This window comes from Helianthus annuus, chromosome 8, assembly GCF_002127325.2.
Source record: "Helianthus annuus cultivar XRQ/B chromosome 8, HanXRQr2.0-SUNRISE, whole genome shotgun sequence".
NCBI classification, from domain to species: domain Eukaryota; kingdom Viridiplantae; phylum Streptophyta; class Magnoliopsida; order Asterales; family Asteraceae; genus Helianthus; species Helianthus annuus.
The window spans coordinates 113193383-113211379 of record NC_035440.2 but is presented as its reverse complement, the minus strand read 5'-3'; the positions used below and the strand labels follow the sequence as shown (position 1 = coordinate 113211379).

The window sequence follows — 17997 nt, the reverse complement described above, 5'->3', positions numbered from 1 at the left end:
CAGCCACTCTAGATAGCAAGTTCCAAATCCATGTAATCTAACGACCTGCGAGCAAGCAACAAGTGTATCAGACAAAGCTGGAGAGTTCATAGTTTTGTGAAAACGTTAGTTACCAGTGTTTAGTTCATAGTTAATAATGACGATACTAACTCAAGTACCATACAAGATGGCTACCAGATTGTTTTGCCCGTCCCCAATGCCCCTATCTAAACATTGGTCATGATTTAAGGTCATTAGCTCACGCCCGTCCTCTCAGGTACAGTGTGAGGTTGCCAAGCCTAATAGCGCTATCAACTAATACCCCGTTACCTCTCAGGTAACTATTCGGTATAAGATGGGACTTAAAATGATAGGAAGAGTGTATTATCTAACATTCCTGTTTTACCCAAAAGATCTATCCTCTCAAGGATACCCATTTGATTGTCCCAACCACCGAGACATATGCTCAAGAGAAATGAACTCACCTTAGAGTGCTCGGTATGTTAAGTTACACTACCCGTTCCAAATTGATCAACCAAATCCTAGTGTGGTTACCAATAATAGTCAGTTTCATATGCACAAAGAACACGTACTCTATACACATACTACACTTGTAGTGTACACAGATTGCACATATCAGTATATAAGTCACTATAGTGATTCATACAAAATACCAGTTCATTATCATCATATATTCACATAGTGGGTAATTGGTTCACTTACACGTTCACATTACAAGTTCATATTTCACAAAACACGTAATCGATAACATTTCATTTCTTTATTCACAAGATGTACAATTTAATAGGTTAATGACCCAACAAAAATTATAAGACTTAATCTTCTATCCTACTAATCACAATCAATTCGTGGCCCAATTGATTCCATGCCCAAACATGAAACACACCCGACTGCGTGGCCCAACACCTTCGGGGTGTGCGGCCCCAAACCAGCCGGCCCCTTTTGTGCGGTTCCATTTCATTTAATGGCCAGCAGGTCCGGCCCAGTTATGATGTTGTACACTTAGGTTGACTGCGTAACCCGTGTGAGGCCCAACTCGACGCATAACAAAGCCTGGTCTACTGCCTGCATAAATTTGCAATTGATTTACCTTCTATCTTTACATACCCAATTAACATAATTAATTCCTATTTCGATTATGCCAACAGTTTGATCATCATCATTTAAAATCATCCTGTAATTATTACCACTATCTTTACAATAATATTCATCATCATCCTAACCAATTTTATGCATAAATCAAGAAACCATAACCGTAAGTTCTATACATCAATAATTCATATATGTGCAATCCTAAACTATCGATATTAAAATCGAGCCACAGAACTAGATCCATCATTTAACGTTTCATCATACATAAACAATCCCAGCATGATTCCCTAAGTCATCTATTCATCAACAAATATTGTCAAGTCATTCATTACTACATATGACGATTCTGAATCAAATTGTGTCCGAGATCGGCATAACGAATCATAACAATTTACACATGATAAGGAAAATCAACAGAAACTAACATCATACATTCAATAGTATGTATACGCATAACATGAAACCACCTAAAGTAATAGACTCACATACCGATCAAATGCAAGAACACAAGAGATGGTGCTTCGAAAGTAGAAGAGCTTTGATGGGGGGGGGGTGGGTTTACTGTCGTCTCTTGATTAGGTGGTATAGGGTTTGAAATGATAAGTTGTATCTTATAACAATTGTATTTACGTAAACATGAAGAGAAGGGGAGGATGGGTCGAGTTTGCGTAATGGTGGTGGCGGCCCAGTAGCATTCACGACCGGCCCAAGGTAGTTTATCCTTAAACGTGGCCCAATTACATAAACATATGTTATTAAGGATAAATGCAGCCCAAATACATAAGTATATGATACTAACAGAGTTATCATACGTTTAATTTTAAGTCTAACGGTGTGACATCTGTGCCTCCACGGCTATCTAACAAATACCAAAGCAATGAAATATTGTATTTCATACTTGGGATTTGTATAAATATGTGTATCATTCGCACATATCAATTCTCGTTCGATTTTGAGCTCTAAATCGCTTTCTGGAAAGTTATACGCAAACCGATGCGTAAACGTAATCAGTTTAACGCGACAAACACTCGGGAATAGTGACATAGGCTTAACATACCATAAATAACCTTTACATAACTTAGAAATAAGTTTTGGAAGGTTTGGTGTGTCGAAATCAAGTTTATTCGCTTACAGGGACTAATTTCGACAAACTGCGAAAGTATGCCGATTCGTACTGTAACTGTAACACCCCAAATTCCGTATGACATGTTAAAATGTTTAAGTGCAATACCCTAGTGAAAAGAAATGGTAAATATAAAATTTTACCATTATTAAAGTTTATCGCATTTGACAAAACAAAAATATTATAACTAGGCATGGAAGTTTATTAAGTTAGTATGTAATTATGAAGAAGTGTCATGTTCTAATTGTAACACCCCCAAAAAATGAAAAACACGATAAATAATAATAAAACTTAATATGATGGAGAATTTATGATAATATGTGTAACGCCCCATAAATCGGTTAATGTTAAAATAAATGAAAGTGAACAAATAAACTAACTTAGTTGACGGGATATGATAAGATATAAGTTAATGTTGGAAAAATGCTTGAATTAGATATTTATTAAACTTGGAGGGGTGTAATGTGAAAGCTTTATTAATTAGGGAATTAAAAGGTAGAAACCCAAAAACACACCCCTGGGTGTGTTCCTGGGATCGATCGAACAGAAGAACAGGGTGAAAACCCTTGCCATTGCTAATCTACTCAATTGATCAAGAAATTCAAGTCTAGTCAGTTGCATGTCTCAAGTTTATCGATTATCTATGCATACATAGTGAAAGGGTAAGTTTAATTTCTTGAAAAGATGAATTTTAGAGTAAGGGGTTAAACCCAAATGCGAATTCTTGTATCTATTGTGGGAAATCCTAGTTAGAATTGCTTCCTAGAACAGAAATTTTGTTGATTTTAGGTTGCATGAAAGGATTATAGCAAAAACCCACTTGTTAAGAAGTTAGTTAGGGTTTGATGATTATGAGAAATCATAAAACTAGGAAGTTAGTGTATAAGCTTGTTGTGATACTTGAATAATGAATGAAATTGATATAGAATGATATAGCTAGGTGAAATTGAATGAATGAAATTGTTGTGTGATGATTAACTAGTAAGAATATGCTTTATAGACTTGTACCATGTACCTTAACTATGATGCCTACCAAGTGTTTGATGAAATGCTTAAGAGATGAATTTATGAGTAACTTGGAAAAATGGTAGAACGAAGTAGATGAACTAAATGAATGAATGAATGTTGTAATGTAGGCGTGAAGGAAGAAGGTACAAGCAATAGGAAAACGGAAGGCACGCAAGACCGAGGTATGTTCCGTTGCATACAAATCTTTGTTAAATTCTCTTTTTTACTTAACTTGATGTAGAACTATCCTTGTATGACAATCGTGGTAAATAGCAAGTAAATAACAAATCCTTTGTGGATTTGGGTATGCTAATGAAGGTTGTGTTAAGCTATACATTTTGACCGATTTAAATTAAGTCGTGTCAAGTAGAGATGAATGCCATCCGTTTGAACGGGTAGCTTCGAATGCCATAATGAATGTTGAAAGCTTAATCCGTTATGCGGATAGAATGAAGAGTAATGTTGAAAGCAAATAACCCAATTAAACGGGTCGAATGTGTATGCTTAACTCTCAATGAGAGTGTTTATGCCAAACCCAATTAAACGGGTCGAACGTGTATGCTTAACTCTTAATGAGAGTGTTTATGCCAAACCCAATTAAACGGGTCGAACGTGTAAGCTTAACTCTCAATGAGAGTGTTTATGCTAAACCCAATTATTTGGGTAGTCGAATGCGTAAAAAGAATGAAAGTTCTTGTATGGATGGAGTTAAAACGAAAGAATTATGATTTAATAAATGTGATAACTAACTCTTAACATTTGGTTGTTAATGTAGGTAAAACTCCACTTTAGGCGATTTGGAGATATGGAGCGAGCACGTGTCCATGCCTTATTATACCAAGCGCTTCCGCTAGTTATATGCACACTTTTGGGTCCATGTCTTGTTATTTTGTTTAATATTGTTAGAAGTCATATACTTAAAAACTTGTTGTCTTCGTTTTGGAAAGTTTAAAGTTAAAATGGGTCGTAGATTGTCGTTAGTTTATTATGTTAAAAACAGGGGGGCATGTTCGTTTTACGACGGGTCATGCCCAATTTTCGTAAGAATTTCGTTATGTACCAAATTTGGTATTTTGATGTCTTTAAATTATTTTTGTAAGTAAATTATCATTATTATGGAAAAGCGGACCTTACAGTAACGAACACTCCAGCACATGATCATAAGTTAAACATACCCTAAATATCCTTTACATAGCTTAGAAATAGGCTTTGAGGGGTTCGGTATGCTAAAATAAACTTATTGGTCATTCAGGGACTAAAAGCGTGAAAAAGTGCACAAGTTTGCATTTTCGTGCATATCTTACGTTCTGAATATATTCGGACACCCAAAAATTTATGTTATCATTAAAATATTATATTTTAGTGATTGGCATGATAAAATTTCATTCGTCGCTCAATTTGGATCGTTTTTGCATTCGTTACGACTTCCGTCGTAATTAACCGAACAACGCAACCGTACGACCAAACGAACCGACATCCGAGATATTTTTGAGCATGTTTTGAGTTCCCAATACTTTAACTCCATTTTATAGCCATGCAATGAGGTTAACGTGGCTTAAACGTGTCAAAAATGAGCCGAAATGCATGTTTTACAAGTTCAGGGACTGAAAGTGTCAATCTGCCAAAGATGCTTAGGCGGCCCGCGTAAGCCCAGCTTATTTCTTACGCGGCCCGCGAGAGCCCATCAGACAGAAACATTGAATCTGGTCTTTTAGCTTGATTTTGATGGTTCTGATCTCTAGTTTTTCATGCTATGGGCTGGTTTGTGTGGAGAACAAGTCCCCCAATCATTCTCTAACATTTGTATGGCCTAGATCATTCCCTCTTCTCCAAGAAATGATCTTAATGGTTTTGCGAAAACTATATAAGGCCATGCTCTCACTCATTCTTCCTCACACAAATCTGATCTAATGTGCTCTAAGTTGAAGCCTTTGCTTCATACCTGAGCTATTTGGATCAAGATTTGCTTGCGGGGACCCTTTGTAAGCATTCCTTTGTTCTTTTATCGCTTTTCGAGTCCGAAAGTCAAACTTTGTTTGACTTTCAGCTTTGACCACAAGATGGTAAACGAGAAGTTCGTTTGAACTTCGCAACGTGAGCGTAATCACGATGGTTATAGACCCTAGTGACTATGCCTACCGATTACTACGTTGACTAGGCGTAGTGACGAGTCGTAGTTTCGGTCAAAATGCGCATTTAAGCGTATTTTGCAACCAAACTACTCTTGGTATCAAAACACTTTGTTTTGATATCAAAACACTTTGTTTTGATATCAAAACCTGTTTTCTAACTTAGTTAAGCATGTTTTAACATGCTTAGCTCGTCACTAATAGTTTAGTGCTTTTTTAGAGTCGTAAGTCAAGCGGTCTAAACCACCGCTTAGACTTTTGAACACGACCCGTTTGGTCGATCGCTAGGATCCGACCAAGCATGTTTAGTGACCATAGTTGTATAGGGAATAACCTTCCGAGGTTATACTTTATGGTCACCTAGTTTAAGTAGTTGTATGATAGGTGGATTATATGCCTTAGGTAAATTACCAAAATGCCTTTTTCATGCATAATTGGACTTTAAGCATATGTAACCTAACTTTTGTCACCTAAACTGATTATGCAACCTATTTAAACATGTTTAGGCATATAATACTTGTCATAGGACTAGTTAAACGTATCGAACGCGCATTTGCGCACACGACGTATTAACGTAGCTTAAGCTACCTTAATGGGTCGTAACGTGTCGAAAGCACTTAGGTTAGGTTTCGATTTAGTATGTAGGCATTGTTAAACCATGTCATATGAGTTCTAATAACTCATTTGGTTTACAAGACCTCATCCTATCCGATCTTTTGACTTAGGTCCGGTTTATTTATATATTAGGTTGCCGATTGATTCCGTGCTCCCTCTAGCTTTGCTTGGTTGTTGTTCAAAGACCACTAAGCATTCTCAAGTGAGTACATAGTTCCCCTATTTTACTGTTTTCAATTGTTTGGGTGATTCATATGTATAAAACGATTTCAAGGTTTAAACGATGAATTCAAAAACGATTAAGATGGTTTATACTAAACTAATAACGATTTCAATAAGGTGAACAAGACTTGTTGGTTGTAATTACATAACGAATGACATTCATTAGCTTTGGCCGAGCCGACCAGTATTAGGTTATGGTACCATAGGATCTGACAAATCCCGTTATCAGACTACACCCATGGTTATGTGTGGGGGTTATGTAGGTAACGACCAAATCTGATGATTGTTAACTTACCCTTTGGTGGTTAGTTAATGCGAGATTGGCGATAGGCGAGTCACGAAGGTTTGGATGTTATTAGCGAGACAACCAAAAGTAGTTTTCAAAATTAAAACGAGAATGATTTAAACGACTGAAACGATTTTGACGAATTAAACGAATTGGATAAACGATTGGTTTTTGGTTAGTGTTTAGATAACGGGACGGGTGTAATGTGATGAAAGCATGGTGGATACGCCGCTGGTACTTCCTATATATAAGTGTTTTCATCGTATTACATACCGTGGCGTTATTTAGTTCACTTGGGTAAACGATTTTGAGACGATGTCACACAAACGAGGTTTTTGAAATAATATAAACCATACGAGTTTTATGAACGAGTTTTTACGAGATGTTTTACAATTTGATTTGATTAAACAAATGTTTTGGGTTAAGAATCATGGCTATGAGATTTTATACATTATAACCAACTTGATTTGAGTTGGTTAATTTGTCGCAATACAATACAATACTTTTTGTTTTGGTCAAAAATCACACAAGGATAATGTAACCAAACTTTATGTAAATGGGGTATGATGCTTGGTTAGCTATGAAAGTAAAGGATCACTTCCGTGATAAAGATGCAAAGACACAATGATTTATACGAGGAAAAAGCCCTTGATCAATGTATGATCTCCGGCATAAAAAACCTCGGGTGACGGCAACTACCGATCACCAATTTCAATATAATAAAAATGTAGTTACAACTTCGGATGATAATGAGCTGAGTACAAGGATCACTGAGTGTCTAGGTGTTCAAGAGTTGTGTCGTATGTCGTGTGTGTTCTTCCGAATGAGGAAGATGGGTATTTATACATGTGTAGGTAACTTATTTTAGGTAGATAGACCACTAATCAGCTCATTACCCCTTTAGAAATAAAGATAATCTAGCCTAAATTGCTGCCCATTAATCAAGCTAAGTTTCCATATCCGGTACAACGTCTATCTCCAATTTAGCTCTTGCCATATTTGTGAAAACGCGTCCCTGGATCATGATGTGTAGGGCATATCCTGCTAGGTGTTCCTGCAAAACAATTTTGTAACAAGTGGAAGTGACCGTTAGTGTAAGGATCACCATATCGTCCCATGATCCTGATCCTGAAGTCTGGCTGAGGATCACTATCTGCCAAAGAAACAAGGATCACTGGTCAGGATCACGTATAAGGATCATTTATGGTAAAATCTAGCCCCAACAATTGCCCCCAAAATATAAGGAGTTAATTGTAAATAGATGAGTTATATTTTGTTTTGAGCTTATCTCTAACGGACGATTCCGATTTACTAGCCGTTGCACATGGACTAGCCGTTATGATATTTACGTCACTGATGTGACAATCCCTGCGAATCATCATTATAAATAGGAGATAGGGTTAGGATCACTTTGTATTTAAATTCGAAGTATCTCCCTTTATAATCGTCACCGAAGGCTTTGATCAGGTATCATTTTCTTCTTTCTCTTCTTTGCTCTGTTCTTTCTTGCTTTTACTCTGTTTTTTGTCTCGAACATGCTTCTTCGGAATTCACCGCACAAAGGCTCTAAGAAGGATAGTCCCTTGAAAAGCCAGGGGATTATCAAGGATTCTCCTATGGAGAGGTGCTGTTTTACCGATATCCAGATAGACAAGATTCGCCATTGCTTCCCGGCGAATGTTGTTTTTAAGCCTTTTGACCCTACTGCTTTGAGCGATTTTGTTTCGGACACTTGGGTGGCCTTTCCTGCTACCCCTTTCCTCATCGGGTACTCATATCCTTTTCCGACATTTACCCTATCCTTCTTTTCTCTTGCCGGCATCTCATATATCCAAGCTATGCCGATGATCTGGAGGGTTCTATATACCTTCGAGAGGATCATCGAGCAAGAAGGGATTGATTTGGGGATGTCAGAGTTAGCTGAACTTTATGATCTCACCACCTTTGGTTCTCACCGGTACTTGTTGAAACGGAAAGCTGGGGAGGATCATCCAATCTTCAAGGTTACCAAGAATGATACCAACTGGAAACGTCGATTTTTCTTTGTTAAGAGGGATTCCATCCCGGATGGAAAGGATCTGCCCAAGGAATGGGCCACTCATGGTAGGGTAGAGGATCCTTGAAGGATCACTATCAGTCCTGTCTCTTATGATGAGGATCACTGATGTCTTTTCTTTTTTGCAGCTATCTCTGTTGCTCACTTAAAGTTGACCCCTGCTGCCAAAGAAAGAGTGTTAGCCTTCAAGAAGCTTAACCCTGAAGTCAGAAGCTTCCAAATCATTATCCAAGATTCTCAAGAGATATCCTCTGCATCTGCCACAATGTCAAGTAAGTATCTTCATAGAAAATAAGTTTTATGTGAAAGTATTTGATTTAACGAGGGAACTTATCTTGTTTTTGAATTGTGTAGGTGCCGGAAAGTCTGCCAGGTCCGTTAAGTCTGCCTCCAAGTTTGGGATCAGTGACCTTGCCAACGTCACTTCCTCAAAGAAGAAAGCTCCCGCTGCTAGCCCTTCAGTCTCAGCTCCTAAAGCGTCCATTCGGGGCAAAGGGAAAAAGAGGAAAGCTTCTGATGAACTCCAAGGATTCCCTCTCCTTCGCCAGCAATTTCTTGATTACGTGAATGAGGTAAGGATCACTGCCCCTGTAGGTTATCCGCCTATCATATTTTATGTATCCTGCTTTTCTTGAGGATCACCTGAGTCTGAGCTTGTCTTTATTCTCTTGTTTGCAGAAACTTGCTGAGATTGAAACTTATCTTGGCAATGTTGAGGACCAGGAGAGCCAGATTGCTGATCTTCAACAAATGGGCGTGCTTAAGGATCTCAAGATAGGAGATCTTGAGAAGGAGCTCCGGGTCATGAAGGCTGAGGCTGCTCAGAGGTTGATTGATATGGATAACGAGAAGCAGGAGATCACCCAAGATGCTAAGGTCTCCGCGGCAATTGCTATGTATAAGATTCAACTTCAGATGGCCGAGGAAGCTCAGGATCCTACCTTTGACAAAGGCTCGTGGGATGTTGAAGGTTGGAAGGCAAGGCTGGCAGACCTGGAGGACGAGGATGAGGCTGAGGAGATCCCCATGCTGGAAGGTGGTGATGCTGGCAAGGATCAGGGTGAAGCGAGTGGAGCTGGTGGTGATGGTGCAGCGAAGGTTTGAGCTGCAAGATTGGGCAATGATGGAAACTTCTAGACATAGCCGGAGCCCAATTTTTTTTTTTTTTTGTTTAGTGGTTGTGATGTTTTAAAACAATGATGGTCTGTATTTGAACAATAGTTTAGGGTTGAGGATCCTGGATCCTTTGAACAATAGGTAGGATTACAAAAGGTGGAGGGATCCTCTGTTTGGGGGATGAAGCCTTTGTGATCCTGCCGCTTTTACTTTCCTGCAAAAATGCTAAGACCGCATAGACAATGGACACCCTTTGCCAACCCATGTGGACGGGCCACGTTTTGCTGGTAGAAATGTGGGTTGGCAATTTTGACAACTTTTTTGAAATGATTAATGATCCTTTGGTTTAATAATATAACTTTAATCTTTCTGGCTTATCTTGTGTTGTTATCCTTCAATAATCCTCTTATTTCTCAATTGCTCTATTTGTTAAAATAATAAGAGTTGAAAAAGTGTTTAATAAACTTAGGATATGATCCTAGATCAAATATCCTCACATTCAAAGAATTTTTAGTTCAAGGATTATAGGTTCGGTTGTCAAAGTGTAAGGGTTGGTTAGGATAAAGAGTATAATCAAAAATAGTCAAGGATCATACCTGAGGACCCACGTTAGGATCCTAACCTTCAATCAAGACAATCATAGATAAGACTTTGATAATTAATGAGGATCTAGGATCCTTATGTGTTTAGATTTCCAAAACCTGAAAAGTGAGATATAACTTGGGACTAAGCCAATGTAAAAGATAAATTAGTAACTGGGGACATGCCCAAAGTATAACTGAGAATGATCCCAGAGGATCACTGGGGACAAGCCCATAGGATAACTGGGGATGATCCCGGAGGATCACTGGGGACAAGCCCATAGGATAACTGGGGACAAGCCCAAAGGATCGTATGTAAACTGGAGTATGGCCCTTTCTGGCAACTATCCAAACTTTAGTGACATGAAAATGTCAAAACCTTAGCTAACGTGAAAACGTTAGAAACCTTAGGAACGGATGTATGGTGCGTCCACCATTATACGTAGGATCCCAAGTATAGCCAGTACGATGAGGTCGCCAGCCCCGAGAATGGGTACTGATCCCAAAGACGTGAACTATATCAGGATCATCGTGCGCTGCTGGCGGAAACTGGGGATAATCCCAAGGATAACTGGGGTTGTACCCAAGGATCTGTGGTGCTTTTGGTGATCTTTGACAATTTGCTGAAGATACCTGAACTATCATAACTCAAATGGTTTGTGAGTAGAGGATGAAGGATACATGATCCTTATCCTTAGGCAAAAAGTAAGAAAATGCAATAGTTTTAGGATAAGCATATTACCAGAATGAGGATCATCCATGGCACCGGGATCCTTCAAGGATACTCCAATGTAAGGATCACATGCATGAAGGATCCTGTTCACATGAAATATTTCTTTAAGTGAACAGCATTCCATGCTCTTGGCAACAAGTTCCCTTCCATGGTTAGCAGCCTGTATGCCCCCTTTCCTGCTTCGGCTTCAATTAAGTAGGGACCTTCCCATTTTGGTGCTAGCTTCCCGTCAGCAGGATTAATAGTATTTTGAAATGCTTTTCTTAATACCATATCTCCGACTTGGAACTTCCTTATCCTGACATTTTTGTTGTAGGCACCAGCCATTCTTTGTTGGTAGCTTGCCATCCTTATTCTGGCTAGATCCCTGATTTCCTCAATAGTATCCAAATCCTGAGCTAGAGTTGCAGCATTTTCTTCAGGATCACGAGCACTTGTTCTAGCAGTTGGGATCACCATTTCTGTTGGGATCACTGCTTCTGCCCCAAATACTAAAGAGAAAGGTGTTTGACCAGTGGCGTTTTTGGGAGTTGTCCTATCAGCCCATAGCACATAAGGCAATTCTTCTGCCCATTTCCCTTTCTTGGATCCTAGCTTTTTCTTCAGATTGTTGATGATGATCTTATTGGATGATTCTGCTTGACCATTGGCTTGTGGATGAACTGGTGTTGATGTTATCATCTTGATTCCCCAACTGTCACAAAAGTTAGTGGTTCTCCTTCCAATGAATTGAGAACCATTATCACATATAATTTCAGAGGGGATGCCAAATCTGGTTATAATGTTTCTTTTGATAAAGGATATAACTTCCTTCTCTCTGACTTGAGCAAAGGCTTCAGCTTCTATCCACTTGGAAAAATAGTCAGTCATGGCAAGCATAAATACTTTTCCACCAGGTGCTTTAGGAAGCTTGCCAACTATATCCATTCCCCATCTCATGAATGGCCAAGAGGATGGTATGGGGTGTAGTAATTCAGCTGGTTGGTGAAGGATATTGCTATGTCTTTGGCAAGGATCACATTTCTTAGCATACTCCGTAGCATCCCTTTTCATGGTTGGCCAGTAGTATCCTGTTCTAAGGATCCTTGAGAACAAAGCTCTGCCCCCAGTATGGTTTCCACAATCTCCTTCATGGAAATCCTTCAACACCTCTTCAATTTCAGGATCCTCGATACATCTCAAATATGGTCCTGCAAGAGATCGCTTATATAATACATTATTCAGAATTGTGAATTGAGATACCTTAATCCTGAAAGCTCTAGGATTTTCTCCCATCGGGATCTCCCCGTGTCGCAAATATCCCATGATCGGTGAGATCCATGATCCTGAATTAGGTTGGGCTTCTTCACTAGGGATCATTACAGTATCCTCTTCTATTTCCATGGCCACCTGTTTTTCAATAGCAGGAGCCAGGATATGGATGATAGGGATACTTATATCTTCTGGAATCTTCAAGGATGATCCTAGGTTGGCCAATGCATCAGCTTCCGTGTTATCCTCCCTTGGTACCTGTGTTAAGCTAAAAGAAACAAAAGAGAGTGCCAATTCTTTGACTATCTCTAAATATTTGGTTAGTTTTTCACCTTTAACAGCATAGGATCCATTAAAGTGATTGGTGATCAATAATGAATCTATATATACTTCGAGATACTTTACCCCCATATCCTTAGCAATTTGTAAGCCAGCAATTAAGGCTTCATACTCAGCCTCATTGTTAGTTGCCTGGAACTCACAAGCTATAGAGTGGGGTATTGTGTCCCCCTGTGGCGATTTTAGTAGGATCCCTAGCCCTGTGCCTTTGATATTTGAGGATCCGTCGGTGTGTAGTATCCAAGGATCCTTGGTCTCATCCAGCTGCTGGACCTCCAATTCTGCTTCCTTTTGTAGATCACTACTGAAATCAGCCACAAAGTCAGCTAGTGCTTGAGATTTAATGGCTGTTCTTGGTTCGTATCTTATATCGTGGGCACTAAGCTTCACTGCCCACTTAGCCATTCTCCCTGACATATCCGGTTTCCTGAGGACATTCTTAATTGGAAAATTAGTTTTAACAACAATAGTATGGATTTCAAAATAATGCCTTAACTTAGTGGATGCCATGATTAATGCAAGGATAAGTTTTTCGAGGTGTGAGTACCTGGATTCGGCATCAAGTAGACTTTTACTTACATAGTAGATAGGATATTGTGTACCTTCGTGATCCTTAACAAGGACAGCACTTACAGCGGTTGAGGATACCGCCAGATATAAGGATAACACATCTCCTTTTTCCGGTTTTGCTAATGCTGGTGCTGAGGACATATACTCTTTTAGGGCTTGTAAAGCATTTTCATGCTTCTCAGTCCATTCGAACTTCTTATTCTTCCTTAGGATATCGTAGAATTCTTTGCACTTTTCTGAGGATTTCGATATGAACCTGTTTAAAGCTGCTATCCTGCCTGTTAGTCTTTGAACATCCTTGGCATTGGCAGGAGATTTGATATTTATTAATGCTTTGATTTGTTCCGGGCTTGCTTCAATGCCCCTCTGGGTTACCATGTATCCTAAGAACTTTCCTGCCTTAACACCAAAATGGCATTTTGAAGGATTAAGTTTCATGTTATAATTATCAAGGATATCGAATGCTTCTTCCAAGTCCCTTAGGTGATCCTCTGCTTTCTTTGACTTGACCACCATATCATCTATGTACACCTCCATAGTTTTTCCAATTTGATCCTTGAACATCATATTTACCAGCCTTTGATATGTTGCACCTGCATTTCTTAGTCCAAAAGGCATGGCAATATAACAATATAAACCGGTTGGGGTCATAAAGGCTGTATCCTCTTGGTCAGATGGTTCCATCTGGATTTGTTGGAATCCAGATGATGCATCCATAAAAGTTAACAGTTCATGCCCCGCTGTTGCATCTACCATGGAGTCAATGTGGGGTAATGGGAAAGGATCCTTGGGACATGCCTTATTCAAATCAGTGAAATCGACACATACCCTCCACTTTCCGTTTTTCTTTTGGACAACAACCACATTGGCTAACCATTTAGGATACTTTACCTCTCTGATCATACCTGCTCGAAGTAGTCTCTCTACTTCTTCTTGGATAATGGCATTCCTTTCTGGTGCAAACTTCCTCCTTTTTTGATGGATTGGCTTGATAGACCTGTCAATGCCAAGTTTGTGAGTAATAATATCCTTGGATATACCTGTCATATCTTCATGTTTCCAAGCAAAGGTAGATTTTCTTCTTTTGAGGAAGGATATCATGTCTTCTTTCATCTTGCCAAGGATCCCTGATCCGATATAGATTTTTGATTCAGGATTACTAGGGTCCAAGAGGATTTCATCTACATCTTGCTCCCTTGCCTCCAAGACATTCCTCGGAGGATACTGTAATTGCTATTGCTCCCTTGGCTTCGAGGTTGGCTTCATGGATGAGGTATAGCAATCCTTAGCCTCTTGCTGATCGCTGTCGATCTTGATTATTCCCCATGGGCTAGGGAGCTTCACACATTGATGGTAGGTAGATGGAACCGCTTTCATGTCATGTATCCAGGGCCTGCCAAGGATAACGTTGCAACAAGATAAACAGTCAATAACACAAAATTTCTGATAATTATGTAATCCTTCCACATAGATTGGGAGTTTGATGTCCCCCAGAGTTTTCTTCGTTTCTCCACTAAATCCTACAAGCATGGAGGATCTTGGTGTGATGTCTGATTCTGGGATACCCATTTTCTTCAGTACATCAAGCTGGATAATGTTGACTGAACTTCCTCCATCGATAAGGATCCTGCGGACAAAATGGTTAGAAATAAAGAGAGTAATAACTAAACTATCATGATGAGGATCTTGGATGTTTATGCGATCATCCTCGTCAAAGGTTATCGTTTTCCCTTCTGAAACACTTGATGTTCTAATAGGCCTTTCTCCATTGTCCATTTTTGATTCTTTTGCATATCTTTTGGCCGCTGAGAAGGATGTACCACAGATGTCTGATCCTCCGGATATAAAGTTGATCACTTGTGCATTTGCCGGAGGTGCTGGGGCTTTTTCGGGGATCCTTTCAGGATCCTGGGTCCTTTGCTTTTTTCTCCCCAGCAATTCTTTTAGATGCCCCTTGCTTAGCAGGTATCCAATTTCCTTTCTTAAGGCTATGCAATCTTCAGTCAGATGGCCGAAATCCTCATGGTATGCACACCATTTGGACTTGTCTTTAGTCCCGGATGGTTTATCATTCTTCCTGGGCCACCTAGCCTTTTCACCTAGATTCTGCATTGCAAGGATTAGTTCATGATTATCAACGGAAAAACAATATTCTGAGATTGGAGGATATTCTTCATCATCCTCCTCTTGGTCGACAGCATGCACATTCTTGTTCTCGTTTCTATGGTAGGATTTGAACTTGTTGCTTTTGAAGGAGGATCCTTGCTTATCTTGTTTTGAGGATCCTACTTGTCTCTCCTGGATCCTCTTGTCATCCTCTAGTCGGATAAACCTGAGTGCTCGAGTTCTTACTTCATCTAAATTCCTGCAAGGTGTCATAACAAGATCATCATAGAATAATGAATCCTTAAGAAGTCCCATTTTGAAGGCTTCAACAGCCGTAGCCATATCCAAGTTGGGAATATCCAAGGATTCTTTACTAAATTTAGTTATATAATCCCTTAATGATTCATTATTATTTTGAGTTATCCTGTACAAATCACTGGTTAATTTTTCAAATTTCCTACTACAAGAGAATTGGTTGTTGAATAAATTAACTAAATTAGCAAATGAAGTAATAGAGTAAGGGGGAAGACTTAGCAGCCACTTAAGAGCTGATCCAGTTAGAGTGGATCCAAATCCTTTACATAGGCATGCTTCCTTCAACTTTTCTGGGATAGGATTGATTTCCATCCTTTCCCTGTATTGTGCTATATGCTCCTCTGGATCCGTTGTGCCATCATACAGCTTCATGGTAGGGATATGGAACCTTTTGGGTACCTCTGCATCACAGATTGGTGGTGCAAAGCGAGATACCTTGTGGCTCCCATCTGCAATTTCTGGGATAGGCTTGACTACCCCTGGAACACTTGAGATCATGTCTTTTAGTTTCTGTAATTCCCTGGCCATAACATGATTGGTACCTGTATCCTGCATGAATCCAAGGTTAGTAGTAGGATAATTATTTAAAGTGTTACCTCCCATTGGGTTCTGGTTAGGGAATCCACATTGCTGGGATTCTGGAACAACGGAAGGACCAGTGGAAGCAATGGTCTGCATTGGAATGAAGTCCCCTTGATGGATATCTAAACTTCCTGTTTGCAAACTTTTTAGGGATCCTGGCATCTGTAAGGATCCTGGTATCTGGGATGATCCTGGAACGAAGGAGGATCCTTGAACCTGGGATGATCCTGGAACAAAGGAGGATCCTTGGCTCTGGAATGATCCTGGAATAAAGTAGGATCCTTGAAACTGCTGTGCCCCCGGATAGGCTCCCGGATTCATGAAGGATCCCGTGTACTGAGGATAGGATCCTGCTGGCTGAAAATACGAGCCCGATGTCTGAGTCATTGCTGCTGACTTGAGATGTAATCCTCTCGTCTCCCCTGTGATCTGTACGTCTGGGATCCCTGATGGCTGAGAGGTGACCATTGGAGTCTCAAAACTCAAGGATTTTGGCATCAGTGGGGAATGATCCTCTGCCGTTTTCTTTTGTCTTTTGAGATCTCCAATCTCCCTGAGGATCCTGTCATTAGTTTCATCCTGCCGCTGCATACGATCCTTCATCTGCAAAATTAAAGCAAACACATCACTAGTACTGGGAATAGAAGAATTCATAGCAGAAGAAGATGGAGGTTTAGAGAAAGAAGGGGTTGGTCTCTTCTCAGCATTTCTTTGGGATCCTGCCGGTGGAGGAGGTAGAGTGGTTTGTGCTGAGGTGACTGCAGACATCGCCGTGGAGGTGTTCTTCAATGATGAAGCCATGTAACTCTTTGAAATGATTTCGAACAAAAGATTTTCTTTATGAATGAAGCACCAATTGCCCCACGGTGGGCGCCAAACTGTTTTGGTCAAAAATCACACAAGGATAATGTAACCAAACTTTATGTAAATGGGGTATGATGCTTGGTTAGCTATGAAAGTAAAGGATCACTTCCGTGATAAAGATGCAAAGACACAATGATTTATACGAGGAAAAAGCCCTTGATCAATGTATGATCTCCGGCATAAAAAACCTCGGGTGACGGCAACTACCGATCACCAATTTCAATATAATAAAAATGTAGTTACAACTTCGGATGATAATGAGCTGAGTACAAGGATCACTGAGTGTCTAGGTGTTCAAGAGTTGTGTCGTATGTCGTGTGTGTTCTTCCGAATGAGGAAGATGGGTATTTATACATGTGTAGGTAACTTATTTTAGGTAGATAGACCACTAATCAGCTCATTACCCCTTTAGAAATAAAGATAATCTAGCCTAAATTGCTGCCCATTAATCAAGCTAAGTTTCCATATCCGGTACAACGTCTATCTCCAATTTAGCTCTTGCCATATTTGTGAAAACGCGTCCCTGGATCATGATGTGTAGGGCATATCCTGCTAGGTGTTCCTGCAAAACAATTTTGTAACAAGTGGAAGTGACCGTTAGTGTAAGGATCACCATATCGTCCCATGATCCTGATCCTGAAGTCTGGCTGAGGATCACTATCTGCCAAAGAAACAAGGATCACTGGTCAGGATCACGTATAAGGATCATTTATGGTAAAATCTAGCCCCAACACTTTTCAAAACAAGGATTTTAATAAGGTATTGCAACATATAAACTAGCCATGAATCCGACACTCTCAAAAACCTATGTACTCGCCAGCATTTCTTTGCTGACTTTGTTTTCACATATGTTTCAGGTGATGTTGATTGCTAGGATGTATGCACATATAGGACTGGAAGAGGCCTTAGTGACTAAATAACAATGACATACTATGTTTAAATTGTTTATTTAGACTTCTAGACGATGTAAATATTTAACGTTTTAATAAAACAAAACTTCAAATTTCCG

At 39.6% G+C, this 17997-nt stretch overlaps 1 long non-coding RNA gene across 1 annotated transcript; it reads left to right on the top strand.

Annotated features, from left to right (window-relative positions):
- Positions 1-2750: 2750 nt before the first annotated feature.
- Positions 2751-4237, top strand: LOC110871469. Its single transcript, XR_002553763.1, has 3 exons — positions 2751-2877; positions 3352-3405; positions 3999-4237. It is a non-coding gene; the product is annotated as an uncharacterized LOC110871469 (long non-coding RNA).
- The last annotated feature ends 13760 nt before the right edge of the window (positions 4238-17997 follow it).